Raw genomic sequence first — 16,196 nt, 5'->3', positions numbered from 1 at the left:
ATATTCACTGGGGGTATGGGAGACCCACAATTCAAGTCCCCCCTCAGTCTGAGGGGGAGAAGTGATCTGAACAGGGGTCTCGCACTTGTCAGAGAAATCTAACCTCTGGGCTATTGTGATGCTGGGCTCCCCCAGTGTCTCCAGTTGAAACTGTTCCACTCTAGATACATAATTTTAAAATGTATTGGAGCAGGGAAATTGGATACTTGGTGTTCCTCCCCCTAGGTGAGGGCTCTAACCACCAGGTTACAGAATCATTCCCAGGCTCGCTTGCTCTCTCTGCCTCAATGACTTTCTTACTATTTATTCACAGTGAAACAGCTTCAAGAGGAGAGATTGACGAAGCCCCACATCAGACTAGCTCATATTCCAATGGTTTGAGCAAACCCCTGAGAGGTGACAGAGCCCTGTTCAAATTCCTTCTCTCAACCTGATGGAGAGGGCACTTCAACCTGGGCTTTCCCACATCCAAGGTGACGACCCTAATCACTGGGCTAAAAGCTGTGAGTGAGATCCTCCTCCTCCTTGCCATTTTATGTAAGTGTAACTCACATGTCTAATAGGGAGATACCCTCTAAGAGATCTAGAAAGAAGCGGGAAGAAGAATGATGAAGAAGTCACATTCTTACCCATGAAAGCTTATGCTCCCAATACTTCTGTTAGTCTTAAAGGTGCCACAGGACCCTCTGTTGCTTTTTACATATGTTCTAATGTTATTTCTGTACTTTCTCAGTTCACCTGACTTGTGTAAAAGCATCATTATTTACACCTGAGAGGACCAACAGTTCTTCCATATAATATATTACACTGGGTCCTTCTTCCCCCATAATCATTCCTCCCGATCTGCTGTGACAATTATCCCTGATCAGTTACCCAGGTTTATATATGCTTATATAAGCATTATATAGTCTGGAAAACCTTTTCCTTAAATATCTGGAGTTCTATGGACATAGAGGCAACCAGGAGTATTAAATACACTCTAACACATAGAATTTCTGAATAGGATTACTTATAGGTCAAGGGTTAGTGTTCTGGGCCTTAGAATTCAATATACTCATTGTTAATATATAAATAAATCAAATATACAGAAAGAAAAGGAATAGAGGCACTAATATTTACTAACAGGATGGTGGATGAGCTGTGAAGAGGACCTCAAGGGAGTGGTTAAATTGCAATGCAAATTATTTCAATTTCTACTGATTTTATAGGTAAATTTGCCCAGAGAAAAGAAGAAATGTAATTATCGAAGGAGAGCTCTGCAAGTGCAGGCCAGAACTTCCCACACAATTTCTCTTCCCTGCTGTCCATACATTTCTGAAGAACTACTGCCTAGCCATTTGGTCCCTAGTCTGTAGCAGATCATTAATGAAGATACTGAACAAAGCGGTCCCAGGACTGACCCTTGGGGCACGCCGCTTGATCTCGTCTGCCAACTAGACATGGAGCCATTGATCACTACCCGTTGGGATCACTACCCATTGAGCTCGAGGATCTAGCCAGCTTTCTATCCACCTTGTAGTCCTTATATATCATCCCAGATAGGGCTTTGTCAAGACTGACCTTAAAAACTAACAAGGAAGGAGATTCCACCACCTCCCTTGGTAACCCATTCCAGTGCTTCACCACCGTCCTCGTGAAAAAGTTTTTCCTAATATCCAACCTAAACCTCCCACACTGCAACTTGAGACCATTTCTCCTTGTTCTGTCATCTGGTACCACTGAGAACAGTCTAGATCCATCCTCTTTGGAACCCCCTTTCAGGTAGTTGAAATCAGCTATCAAATCCCCCCTCATTCTTTTCTTCTGCAGACTAAAGAATCCCAGGGGAATGATCACATCCCTTGATCTGCTGGTTATGCTCCTACTTATACAGCCCAAAATGACGCTAGCCTTCTTGGCAACAAGGGCACACTGTTGACTCGTATCCAGCTTCTCGTCCACTGTAACCCCTAGGTCCTTTTCTACAGAACTGCTGCCTAGCCGCTCGGTCCCTAGTCTGTAGCAGTGCATGGGATTCTTCCATCCTAAGTGCAGGACTCTGCACTTGTCCTTGTTGAAACTCATCAGATTTCTTTTGGCCCAATCCTCTAATTTGTCTAGGTTCCTCTGTATCCGATCCCTACCTTCCAGCATATCTACCACTTCTCCCAGTTTAGTGTCATCTGTAAACTTGCTGAGAGTGCAGTCCACACCATCCTCCAGACCATTAATGAAGATATTGAACAAAACCGGCCCCAGGACCGACCCTTGGGGCACTCCACTTGATACCAGCTGCCAACTAAACATGGAGCCATTGATCACTACCCGTTGAGCCTGATGATCTAGCCAGCTTTCTATCCACCTTATAGTCCATTCATCCAGCCCATACTTCTTTAACTTGCCAGCAAGAATACTGTGGGAAACCGTATCAAAAGCTTTGTTAAAGACAAGGAATAACATGTCCACTGCTTTCCCCTCATCCACAGAGCCGGTTATCTCATCATAGAAGGCAATTAGGCTAATCAGGCATGACTTGCCCTTGGTGAATCCATGTTGACTGTTCCTGATCACTTCTCTCCTCTAAGTGCTTCAGAATTGATTCCTAGAGGACCTGCTCCATGATTTTTCCAGGGACTGAGGTGAGGCTGACTGGCCTGTAGTTCCCCAGATCCTCCTCCTTCCCTTTTTTTAAGATGGGCACTACATTAGCCTTTTCCCAGTCATCTGGGACCTCCCCCGATCACCATGAGTTTTCAAAGATAATGGCCATGGCTCTGTAATCACATCTGCCAACTCCTTTAGCACCTTCGGATGCAGCGCATCCAGCCCCATGGACTTGAGCTTGTCCATCTTTTCTAAATAGTCCTGAACCACTTCTTTCTCCACAGAGGGCTGGTCACCTCCTCCCCGTACTGTGCTGCCCAGTGCAGTAGTCTGGGAGCTGACCTTGTTCATGAAGACAGAGGGGAAAAAAGCATTGAGTACATTAGGTTTTTCTACATCCTCTGTCACTATGTAAGTGGTCAGATTCACCCCTGCAGCACCTCCTGCTGGTTACTCTGGGGAATCAGCTCAATCCAGCCCAGAGCGCCCGCTGCAGGCCAGTGATCAGCCTCATCACTTCTGGCTCCTGTGTCCCTCCCAAGACCCTGGTGCCCCTTGTTGTGGGTGCTGCCCCCTGCAGGCCAGTGCTTTGTGCTGCCACATACAGATGTGGGTACCTCACTCTCATATGACCAGCAAAGGCCAAAGATGCTATGGAGGTGCCTCTTTATACATGCCAGCTGGGGCCTGATTGGGGTGTGGCCCAGCTGCAGCTGTTTCCCCAATCAGCCCAAGTCTTTCCTTCTGCAGCCCCAGCCCTCTGCAGGGCTGGCTTTATCCCTTCCCAGGCAGGAGCGGGTGACCACTCCGCTACACACTAGTTTGCCTCCCCCATTCAATAAGGGGCCCACACTTTCTCTGACCTTTTTCTTGTTACTTGTAGAAACCCTTCTTGTTACTCTACTGATGAGTAGAACTGGTTAAAATTCTTGGGTCAAAAACTTTCTGCATCAGAAGTGGCTTCTTTCTTTAAAAAAAAACAAACAATGTTTTTATTATTTTTCCCCTCTCTTTGATGGCAGAAAACAGAACATTGGACATGGCTCATTTGTTTCCACAGCTGTGTTTCCCTCCCTTCCCTAGTAGAAAGCCCCCCAAAAGAAAGTGTGTGGGGGGAGGGCACACTGAAAACTTTCAGTCTTGAGGAAAGATCAACCAATATGGTTTCTCAGCCATGGAGAATTTTCAGTCCACCAGGACTTGTTAACCTCATAACTTTACCTGATATCCATACATCCATTTAAAGAGCAAAGCTGGGATGCTATTATGATTTGATATTGTTTTTGCACAGGATTTCATAAACCAATTGAGAACTTTTCACTGGATGGGGTTATTCCATGGCAAGATCTACAGGCTCTGGGTGTGGAGAGGCAGCACAGCTTGGTCTACAGCTCTCACGGTTCCTGGCATACCTAGGTGTCTGATGTTTGATGTGGTGTTTAACCTTGAAGCCAAGAGACATAGGATGTCCCAAGATACTGAGATCAAAAATATTTCTATTAATGTGAGTCAGAGGTCTGGTATATCCAAATTATCCCTCATCTCAGTCAGTTCCTTGTGTGAAAAGGGACTGAAAGATAATTGGTGCTATATAGATAAAATTTTACTTTTGTCTCTAGATTTCCCACAATTTCATTTATTATTTCTCTGAGATATTTACATGCTTCTCACAATTGTTCTCTTATTAGTAAAATGATTTGGCATCGGCATATACCACAGCTCTTATATTCCAGAGTGATTAGATACCTTTGGAAAACTAAGTGATATAGATATAAGTACTACATGTAGGAATCAAATAGGGGAATAATTGACTGGGCAGTAGTACTGCAGGAAAAGATTTAGGAGTTATATTAATAAGGGATGCCTGCACTGCAATAAAAGACCCATGGCACGACCACAGTTGGCCTAGGTTAGCTGACTCAGACTCACGGAGCTTGGACTATGGGGCTATAAAATTGAAGTGAAGATATTTGGTCTCCTGAATGGCAATGGGAACATGTAAGTCTAATTCTAACCAAGAGAGGGCAGTTGTACACACCCATACTCACCCGTCCTCATTTGGTGGGGTCTCATGGTAGAGTAGTGGTAACACAGAGCAGCCAGAACATTACACAATATTCAGTATCTATCAGCATCAGCCATGAGCACAGAGATATGTATTATTTTTTCAAGGCCACAAATGCAGCCCAGATAATTGGTTCTGATATGGAGAAGCCTGTTACCACTTCTGTAGTGAATTGAAAAAATGACAAGGAAATAAAGATTATTGTTCTTCTCATGACTCCAGACTGCTTAAGATAGAAAGCAAAGAAGAACTGGTAATGTCTTTTCCTTCTTCACTTACTGTAGATACCAAACCAGGAATGAACACAGCAATGGGTCTAGATTTTACATTGAATTTTCATGCTGGCATTGATAAAGATGACCCTCTGCCCCACCTATGCATTGTATTCTTGGTCAGCGTCAAAGGAAGACAATGCATTAAATTACAGAAGGAAATGAACAGACATTTAAAAACTAACTGAAGGAATCAATGGTAAAGCAATTTGAAAGGTCCAGCAGGCCAGTGCTTTGTGCTGCCACATACAGATGTGGGTACCTCACTCTCATATGACCAGCAAAGGCCAAAGATGCTATGGAGGTGCTTTATTCTGCCTGTCAAGCCCGGTGGCTGGGGGAAACCCATCCAGACTTCAAGTATCCATGGGTAGAAGGGCTGTAGCTGTAATGTGAGCTTATGACGTTATTGACATAAATTGTGACCATATAGATCATTGTTGCAACCACTGTTATATATTTGCAGCAAATATTGTACAAAGGTTGTTGTGTGAGGTGTCTATAAAAAGGTTATGCTTTGCTGGTTATGATTATGCTATCTGTATGTGTGTATCATTTTTGTAGTTGAAGTTATGAATATTGGCTATGTACTTGTATCTCAATGTGTTTTGTTTCTAAGTAGCCTCAGTGAAGCATTTGGTCAGGTTCTTGAAAAGGGACTATTCTCAGTAAGTGCCAAATTAAGAAACACTTAACTGACAATGGACTTTGGGAGACGCCAATCCACATCTGAACTTTCCTGGGAACGTTCAAACTAACATGTAAACTATGGCGTCGGCCTGTAAAGAACTGAGTCATGCATGGACATGTGACTTGCCTATGTGACTCCAAACTCCATCTTGCTGCTGTGATCTTCCACAGGTCAGAGACTATAAAAGGCTCCATTTTGTCTTCAATCCTGCTTCTTGCCTCTGGAGGAACTTTACTATAAACTGAAACTCGGAACAAAGGACTGAATGACCCATCCCAGCTGTGGATGTACTCCAGAGACTTGATTTGAATCTGCAGTTTATTCCATCACTGCTACAAGCCTGAACCAAGAACTTTGCCATTACTGTATGTAATTGATTCCATTTAACCAATTCTATCTGTCTTCTATATCTTCTTCCTTTTATGAGTAAATCTCTAGATTTTAGATTCTAAAGGATTGGCAACAGCGTGATTTGTGGGTAAGATCTGATTTGTATAGTGACCTGGATCTGGGGCTTTGTCCTTTGGGATCGGGAGAACCTTTTTTTCTTTTACTGGGGCATTGGTTTCCATAACCATTCGTCCCCATAACGAGTGGCATAGGCACTGACTCCGTGGGTGCTCTGGGGCTGGAGCACGACGGAGAAAAATTAGTGGGTGCTCTGCACCCACCGGCAGCCAAGAGCTCCCCACCCTGCCCCGCGCCACCTCACCTCCTCCTCGTCCTCTGCCTCCTCCCCTGAGCGCACCATGTCCCCGCTCCTCCGCCTACCTCCCAGCGCTTGCCACCACCAAACAGCTATAGCAAGCTCCGGGGGGGGGGGGGAGGGGGAAGGCGGGGGGAGGAGCGGGGAGGAGCGGGAACAAGGCACACTCCGGGGAGGAGGCGGGGCCGGGGAGGGGCTTTGGGGAAGGAGTAAGAATAGGGGCAGGGAGGGGGCGGAGTTGGGGTGGGGACTTTGGGGAAGGGGTTGGAATATAGGGGTGGGAGGGGGAAGGGCAGGGGTGGAGTCAGGGTGGGGCCGGGGCCAGAGTGGAGCACCCACTGGCACCAGTAGAAGTCGGCGCCTATGACCAGTGGCACTGGTGGTAATACTGGGAAACTCGAGTGTCTAAGGGAATTGCTGGTGTGACTTATGGTTAGCCAGTGGGGTAAAACCAAAGTCCTCTCTGTCTGTCTGGTTTGGTTTGCCTTACTAGTAAAGGAACCCCAGCCTTGGGCTGTAACTGCCCTGCTCTAAACAATTTGTCCTAAATTGATACTCTCAGAAGTGTCCCACCAAAGGGCAGCATCGTTACAGAGCTGTTCAGGAAGTAGGTGTGTCTTAAAATGAGGGAAAGAATCATAGTTTTTAATAAATCTATTGGAAAATTTCTTGAGGAAAAAAATGAGTGTTTGGTCAGTTAGACATTTTAAGAGAGGAAATGGCATAGGATGGAATTGAAATGAAGTGCAGAGACACTAACTGATCAATAGTTTCTTAAACAACCTTGTTTAATAAATTCAATATTTAACTGACCTCAAGCAAGTTAAATTTAACACCTTAGGCCTTGCGTAAACCTACAAAGAGAGAAGTTCCTGTGAGCGCTTTGTGCGGGTGCAGCGCACTTCAAACTACCAGAGTGAGAATTTCCTGTGCGGTTTCAGATGGAGCATTGCAGAGTGAATAATTCTTCCCCTCTCAGCTCCTGTTGTCCACCTCCTTACAAAGCAGTGACAGGGTGATACCCAACTGTCTCTCTCTCCATCCCCAAGGGATTTTCATGAAGGACAAAACCATTTGTGGCACTTCAAGGTCTAGTTCCTGCACGCCAGCTTCCTATCAAATAGCTACAAAGGTATGAGTTCCACATTCTTCCGAGACCTTCATTGTTAGAGCATGTAGTTGTTAGAGGCATCGTTTATTACTTCGATATATTTCAAGAAATGAGTGGAATTGGTTATTGTCGGATAGACATATGTCTGCAACCTTTACAATATTTTTCTTCTGATTACAACTTAAGAGAGAGAGTATGAAACATAGTACAATTTCATTATTATTATTTGTATTAAATAACTGTGGAAGGATTTATTATTCTACATTTCTGTATTTTATGCATCTCTGGTGCAATATGTAGACTATCTAAATGTATATGGCCAATCTAGCAGATCAGCATAAACTGGGGAAGACCAGAGACCTAATATCTTATTTTTTAGCAAGGAATTTGACAGCGTTTCTCAAGAAATCTTACTTAGCAAATAGTCTTGGATAAGAACATTATCACTGAATTAAAAACTGGTTGAAGTATTGTGAAAAAAATGTAATGATAAATAGAAATAGACTGGGTTTAGTGTCAGGATCTTTGTAATTTATCATCTTCATCTTCACAAATAGTCTGGAAACTGGAGTACATAGCCTGTTAATGTTTAATGTAAACTAATGTCATGTAATTCTCAGATGATGCTAAACGGAAGGTTGTTGCAAACTCAAACAAGATCAGATACACAACTCAAACAGATCAGGAAAGTTTAGCAAAATAAGCAGAAAATGATATTAGAACTATAACATCTGATGTAATAATCCAACACATGCCTATTCAGTGGTAGGGAGAAATGGAAGCCAGTAATGATGAAAGAAATGTAGGAGTGAGAGTGGAGAACAGATTAAACATGTACTTGCAATGTGTTATGTTTCCAAAAAGGTAAATAACATTTTGTGCATATTTAGATGCACTGTGTTAAAGGACTGTCTCTCTCTGTCTCTGATGAGAGTGTACCTAGAATACCACACTCAATTCTGTGCACTTCCATTTTCAGTCATCATTGTTAGTATTTTATTATTTATTTGTTGAACGCCTAGTGTGTAGCTGTCTGTATAGAATGTAGGGGAGATGGGCCAAGGTTTTCAAAAAAATCATGGAGGATAGGTCCATCAATGGCTATTAGCCAGGATGGGCAGGAATGGTGTACCTTGCCTCTGTTTGCCAGAAGCTGAAAATGGGTGACAGGGTGATCATTTGATGATTTCCTGTTCTCTTCATTCCCTCTGAAGTACCTGGCATTGGCCACTGTTGGAAGACAGGATACCCAGGTTAGATGGACCTTTGTTTGTGGTTTTTTTTTTTTGTTTTTTGTTTTTTTTAAGGAAGAAAGTGGTTGGAGGTTTTGGAGGAATTCAGAGACAAGACATGCACTTTATTAAAGGGGCTGGAGGGATTGACTTATAAACAAAAGATGGAACAACTAAGTGTGTATAATGAACTTTGAGCAAACCATGACTAAAAGGGGATGTACAATAACTGTTTAGAAATACTGAAAGTGTATCAGCATCGAAGAGGGAAATGGGTTGTTCAGGGTGGTGTGAGGTTGTAGAGCTAGGTGTAAAGGGAGGGAGGTAAGACAAAAACACTTCCCAAAGTAAGGTTTGGAAATCCCTCTGCAAGAAACATTTAAAATTAGACTGGATAAAGCTCTAGACAGAATCCTACGACAAACATATGAAAGTATAAGCCCCAGTCTGTGTTCAGTGCAGGATTCTTGTATAGACCGGGGGGAGGGGGAGAGAGGAGGAGGGGAAAGGGAGAAAGACGGTCTCTATTTCACCAGCTAGGGAAGGGAGGCAATCTCCAGGCCCAAGTCCCTTTCCATCCCCTTATTTATTGTTTACAACAATGAGAACAAACAAAAATGAAAAAAATAACACAACTGAAAACACTACTCATAATCCCCAGAGGCTTCCCTGCCTCAACCAGCCAATGGGAAAGAGGACCTCCTTTCCCCTGTGACCTTTCTGGACCCTGATTTCTGTTCTTCCCTGCCATGTGAAAGTCAGGGATCCCTTAACCATTCCAGTCTGCTTCCTTATCCTTGTTACAGACTCCCAAAGGATGGAATAAATGACATTAATATGGGACTGACATCTTCACTTCTATCTCTGCAGCATCAGGTCACATACTGACCTCTTTTGGACTGTGTAAATCTAGAGTAACTCCAGTGTTACCCATGGAATTATGCCAGATGTACACAGGGCTGTCTCAGAGCATAACTTGGTCCCGTGACCCTGTACTGGAACTCAATGTGCATAGTACTAAAGGATATCACTCAGGAGAGGAGCAGATGGAGGAGGTGCACCAATCAAGTGTCAGTTCTTGGAGGCACTTGGGTCTAAAGTCCTGTTCCTAAATCCATATTTAGGTACCTAAGGGGGGGGATTTTTAACAAAAGTGCCTAAGTGATTTAGGTGCATAATCCTTATTAAAGTCGTGGTATAAAACGGGTGGAGAATCAGAGCCAGAGACTCTAGAAACCGAAGGGGAGAGCAGAGAGGGGCATTCCTTGTAATATTGCGCATGTATGACATGTTATAAGCATTTGCCTCTGCACAGCCACCCCTGTCAGCAAGGGGAGGGGGCCACAGTCCAGTTCCCGCATTACCAACAAATTGTCTGACTGGGGGCTTTTTTCTTATTAGCGCTGCCACTAACTATTGAGTTCTTCAGCATTAGGAGCCAGATTGTGTCCAGCCTCCCTCCACTGCCAGAGCAAATGAAATCGTAGCTCTATCTTTCAGACTCCTAAATCTGTCCCCAGGGTGGTTTATTTATTTGTTTGTTTTTCTTTTCTGAATCCCTCTAGTTTGCCAGTGTGTATTCATGTGTTCCCCATTCCGAACTAGGTGCCAGATTCCAGGTGTAGTGAGAAGGAGGCTTGGTTCTTCCAACTCCTCAGTTATTCTGCTATTAGATCTTGACAATTGCTGTTTTTCTTCCTTAGTACATGTATCAGTTTCCATCAGATCCCATTTTTCATCTCAGTCTACTGAACCCAACCTTTCTATCCCAGAATGCAACAGAAATGAGTGAGCAGGCAGTGACCTATGTAGACCTGAAATTTCAAACTCCTTCCAAGCAGCAGAAGAAAAAGACACCTAAGAACACCAGGGACAAAGGTGTGGTATGTTTGTAAGCATCTGAGACCATATCTGCTATTACTGATATTTTATTGTCCATGTTAAATCTCTTCCTTGAGCTGTACGCATTGTACCTGACTTTATGTACTTATATCATTAGTGTCAAGTATCAGGGGGTAGCTGTGTTAGTCTGTATCCAGAAAAACAACCAGGAGTCCGGTGGCACCTTAAAGACTAACAGATTTATTTGGGCATAAGCTTTCGTGGGTAAAAAACCTCACTTCTTCAGATGCATGGACATGTATCTGAAGAAGTAAGGTTTTTTACCCACAAAAGCTTATGCCCAAATAAATCTGTTAGTCTTTAAGGTGCCATCGGACTCCTGGTTGTTTATATCATTAGCTTTTTCTTCAGTGTCAGGCACAGTTATTTTAGTAATTTGTTATCTGTCAGGCACTGAAATGCCCCTGGAATGCTATACTGTATTCTGGGCATGGGGAGCAAAAGTTATCGTACCTTCGGAGCCCTGGAACACAGTTCTGCGATTGTATTATCGCAAACCAATCCATGTCAATGGATGTTGTTGATTTGCCCTGTGTTCAAGGAGACACGGTCTCTTTAAGTCAAGCCTTGTGGTTGGAAGATTAAAGGAGGTGACCTGTGAATTCTTCTCACCTTTCCGAAACCTATTCGTATGCGAATAAAGTACCATTTTCTCTATGCTTTGCCTGATTGAGATAGTCAACATCATGAAGTCGTGACTGATCCTTAATTGTCCGCATTTATTTACCATCCCAGAGCCTTAAGATCATTCCTGTCCAGCAGAGAATTTCCTGAGCTACAGAGGTTTTCCACTGAGCATCCAAGAAGTAGAGCAGTTAGTTTTTGAGAAGATGACATTTAAAAACACTCTTTAAAAAACTGAAAAAAATGGGCTCCATCTAGAAGAGCATAATGCCACGTGCCATGTTTCCTCTTAAATCAATAGTAAAACAGCCTTTGACTTCAATAGGAGCAGAAGCAAGCTTTAAATCGAGGGAAAAGAACTGGAAATGTCTAATGAGTTTATAAATACGCATAGTAGATCACAGTTCAATTTGTTTTGAAGTATGTAAAGTGAAATTTTACATTTCAAGATTGTCATTAGCAGAATGAGTTAAGGGTAGTCAAATAGATACATTATCTTAACTGGATATTTCCATACACTTTTAATGATTAGCTTTGTAACTGTATTTTTCTGATTATAGTGAATGTTCAAATGGTTATATAAGTAACTTGAATATCTTTAAATGTAACAACACTTTTGGGTAAGACGCTAAATAGTAGTCAGATATTGGAAACAAGGTGATAAGATGCATATTCTGAATTCACAGATGTTAGTTGGTTGACCCCAGTACACTGACAGGCTACTCCAGACCATTGTACTTTGGGACAAAACCTTTTAATACCAAAGTTCTGCCATGCCCTGTGTACTACAATAACACTTTTATATGGCTATAGATTGTAATTAGAGCTGTCCACTGTGATAAAGTCAGGCTGGATGGCTGCAAGAGATTAGTCCTATTGGGTGCTGGGAAGTGCTGGGGAACACAGCTAAAAGCCCCTCCCCCAGCCTGGAGAGGAGCTACTGAGCCCAGAACTCAACTAAAGTCGGGGGACAATGAAGGAAAACAAAACAGGAACAGGTGTGGAAGTCAAAGGGCCAAAACTAGGGAACCGGAAGGGGATACCGAGCAGAGAACCCTGGACAGTGCCCACTGCTCCTCAATGCAAGAGGGTAGTCCTTTTGAGTACCGGGACGTGGGCGAGCGCTAGCTGCTGAAAGCCCCTCCTCCAGCCTCGGGAGGGGCTACTAAACCCGGAACTCAACCGAGTTCGGGGGACAACACAGGCAACAACAGGAACAGGTGTGTGGGTCAAAGGGCCAAAACTAAGGAACCAGAAGGGGACACCGAGCAGAGAACTCCGGACAGCGCCCACTGCTCCTCAATGCAAGGGGGTAGTGGAAGGCAGATATGTTAGTCCTAGAATGTTAAAGGCCCTTTTCCCTACAAACTGAGAATGGGTTATTTCAGGTTTATTAGAGATACCTGAATCCAATTAAGGGCTGCCTGAGACCTTTTAAAACCCCTCCTCCAGTGAGAGAAGGGGAAGAGAGAGAGACACTAGCTCTTACCAGGCTAGTAACAGCAGGGAAGTAGCTTCTCCAGGAGGAAAGGCTCTGTCCCTCCCCATAGGGGAAGCAGACAAGCACGACTGCTGGCCAGAGGAAGGACTGACACCTCAGGACAAACAACAAAACAACACCCCATCTCAGCGAGGAGGCAGGGAAAGGTATCACCCTTTGTTTGGGTCTATGGGACTATTTCCCCTTTTTGAGTGGGGAAGGAGCACCCCTTAGGCTTACCATCATGCCTACCCTGGAGACTCAACCAAGTAAGCACCGAAGGGCGAAGGCAAACCCTGCCTGAGTGGGGCTGATTACACCAGGCCCACCATCGCCGGGGGGAGAAACGCTAAGGCTGGCAAGAGAAAAGAGGTGCCTTGCCACACGACCTTGTCAATGTAATGAATGAAATTCACTGTTTCTATGCTATAACCCACTAGCAGTAAATGAGGAGGTGGTGACCTACACAGAACTGAAATGCCATAATGCTTCTGAGCAGCAGAGGAGACAAAGTACTATGAACCCCCAGGGCAAAGGTACTGTGTGCTACATGCTGCTGACTCCACTCAAACTACTATTTAACTGTCCATAGTCTAACACCTTCCTTGAACTGTATGAGAACATTAAAAGCAAAACTCCATCTAAATAATCAGGATTTAAATACCCCAAATCAAGACATTCAATGGCTAAGATGCCACAAGCATGATCCACCTGGCCTCCTTGCACATTCTTTATATTAAGATATAAAATTAATCCTTAAAAATAAATTCAGAGCAGTGCTATGTATCCATGTAATAAAGGGAACTGGGCCAAATTGTTCTCAGCTGCTGAATGAATGTTTGCAGGGAGAGGAACAGAGGTTACTAGGCGTGCCCTGCCTTCTACCCCCAAAATGCATTGGCCAGATATTCTCTTCCCAGCTGCAGAGATTGTTCCCTCCTAGAATGTACAGATGCATTGGCCACCCCAAAGTGGATGGAGGGGGAAATATCCTGGAAATGCCCCCAGAGTCAGTGCTAGACATAAGCAGACTAAGCAATTGCTTAGGTCCCTGACCAGCTCCATGCCCCTCCCCCCCGTTCACTTTTTATTATAAAAACTTTCCTGTTTTAGAATTAGGGGGCACAAAATATTCCTGCTTAGGGCCCACAATGGACTAGCACCTACACTGCCTCCCCCACTAAGTAACACAGGGGAGCAGCTCCACCATCCTATAAAATGGTGCAGTGAGTGCTCTCCCCTTGCACACCTCCGAGGTCGGGGAGGGACTGCTCCCCAGGAGACACAATCCTAACCCAGACTTCCTGCTAGGGAGGCTCCACACTGTCCCAACACAAGGCAGTTCCTAAAGGGCACCGCTGACCCCTTGTTGCTTTTTTAAGGTGCCCTTGAAGGTGGAACTCCCAAGAGGGAAGGGGGATCCCTTTTTATTCTTCCTAGAACTCCTTGTTCTGAGTCTCCTTATTCTTACCCTGCCTTTATGAGCGTACATGATACTAGCAGTGAATGAATATAATGCTTCTCCTCTTTCACAAATTGCTACATAGAAGCAGTTTGGGCCTCTGCACAAGGCTTCTAACTGGCAGCCAGAAGCATTGGGTTTTATTCACTCCCTTGGTAAGCCTGGGCAAAGCATTTCACCTCTCTCTGTTTCAATTTCCCCATCTGTAAAATGAGGCTAATAGTTTCCTACCTTCTTAAGTGCTACAGTTGAAAAGCTCCATATAAGTGCTACGGTGGAAGGAATATCCCTTAATGGTGTTCTGCTAGGACCCCAGAGCACAGTTGTGTTGCATCACGTCCCACGTAAAACAGTCTGAATCCTTACTAAGGCTTCGTTAAGGCTAGATCCTGCTCTCCAGGTATCTTGACCTGTATAACTTTGAACAGGGCAAGAGTTTTCATTCCATAGTTCAAGAGCCCCTGACAACTTGTTCTGACACGACTGAATACGTGTGAGGGTAGGGGGAGGTGAATGAATACTTGTGTGCAGTTGAGCTGCATTTCATAACACAGAGAATATGAATGGCTTATGCCTCGTTTGGGGTTTAAAAGCATTTCCCTCTACAATTCTGTACTTCTCCCCTCTCTGTCTCTCTCTCAGATTCTTCTGCTCCAGCTCCCACATGGAGGCTCGTAGCAGGAATTTTGGGGATCTTCTGCTTGGCTTTGCTCATAGCAGTGGGAGTCTTGGCTGTGAATGGTAAGCATGAGCAAAGTAGATACTGAGAGACAAGCTCTGTGCTGGGGTTCTCCTCGTAAGTCGGTGAAGAGCTGCAATCCTTAGCTCCTCTGAAAACCGGGCCTCTTATTTAGATGCCTAATTATGGCTTTATGGGGCTTGGCATGGACACCATTTGGATTCTGTCACATTCTCTCTCTCTCTCTCTCTCACACACACACACATACACACACAAACCAGGGCCCCCCTTTGCAGAGTTTCCAGGGACAACTGCAGCTGACAAGCCTCTGTCATAACAACTCCAACTGTCCACATCACCCAAGAGCCAGCAGGGGCAGAGGGTCCTCCAGAACAAATATGAAGCACAGACTTTCTGTGGACCCCTGCAGAATTTGGGGTCCAAATCACTGGCTTCAGCCTCATGGGCCAAAACACATTCCAGATGTGCACATTCCTCTGGGCTGATACTCTCATTGAATTTCCTGTCCATAGTGTAAGTGTCCTTGTCTTCCTTGCAAAGATTCCAGGGCTTTCTGCTTTTTCTGTGTTGGAGTCTAACTTGGAAAATCGGATTTTTCTGCTTTGTGGTCACTGCAAACATCACCTTCAACCCAGATGATGGAAACCAGGAGGTTTTCAATTGCTATTTTAGGTGAATCTTTAGACAGTCAAGATTTTCAGCCACACAGTATTTTCTCAGGGGTTTTATGTTCAAAATGTTATTTTTAAGATGACTTTTAACAAGAAAAAGTACATATAACATATGGTGTTGTAACAATATAATAGACACTCTGCCTGCGCATAGAACTTGGCCCTTTGTTTCCCTATAACGCATAACATATTGATATGTAAAACTGTGCTGCAATTTACTTGTAAGTGGTACATTATATTGTTCTATTATTTTGGCTTTAAGTTTTTCAGATCTCCCATGTACCACGTAGACAGCAGGATAACCTCAGCCACCACCAGGAAATTACCCAAGCTAAGAATGGAACCCTGCCAAAGGTTTTGAACAAGAAAGATAAAGGTCAGTTGGCTTCAGGAGGGCAATTTTTTTCTTCTATGTGCTGTAACTTTAGACTGAAATAATTTCATATTGAATTTCCAACACTGTTGCTACACTGATGGATATAAGAATATGACATTTTGGTTAATTAGATTCCAGTTCTTTTTATCCTTATTTACCAAAATTGTACATTCAATGAAAAACTCAAAGTGAGTCTTAAGGGAACATAAGGGAGGCCAGGCTGGTTTAAGTCACATGTTGAAAGACCATCAGAGAGGAGTGTAGGAAGAAAAAACAGATAACAGGAGGGAATAATACAATCACAGAAATGTAGATCAGGGA

The 16,196-nt window shown here is 43.8% G+C and overlaps 1 long non-coding RNA gene across 1 annotated transcript; it reads left to right on the top strand.

Moving 5' to 3' along the window:
• Positions 1-12,589: 12,589 nt before the first annotated feature.
• LOC135976441 (uncharacterized) lies at positions 12,590-15,876 on the top strand. The gene is made up of 3 exons (XR_010593548.1): positions 12,590-12,833; positions 14,771-14,869; positions 15,762-15,876. It is a non-coding gene; the product is annotated as an uncharacterized LOC135976441 (long non-coding RNA).
• The last annotated feature ends 320 nt before the right edge of the window (positions 15,877-16,196 follow it).

Source organism: Chrysemys picta, chromosome 1, assembly GCF_011386835.1.
Source record: "Chrysemys picta bellii isolate R12L10 chromosome 1, ASM1138683v2, whole genome shotgun sequence".
Taxonomy (NCBI): Eukaryota; Metazoa; Chordata; order Testudines; family Emydidae; genus Chrysemys; species Chrysemys picta.
Note: the sequence above shows the minus strand (reverse complement) of the source record. Positions and strands in the feature narration are given on the sequence as shown.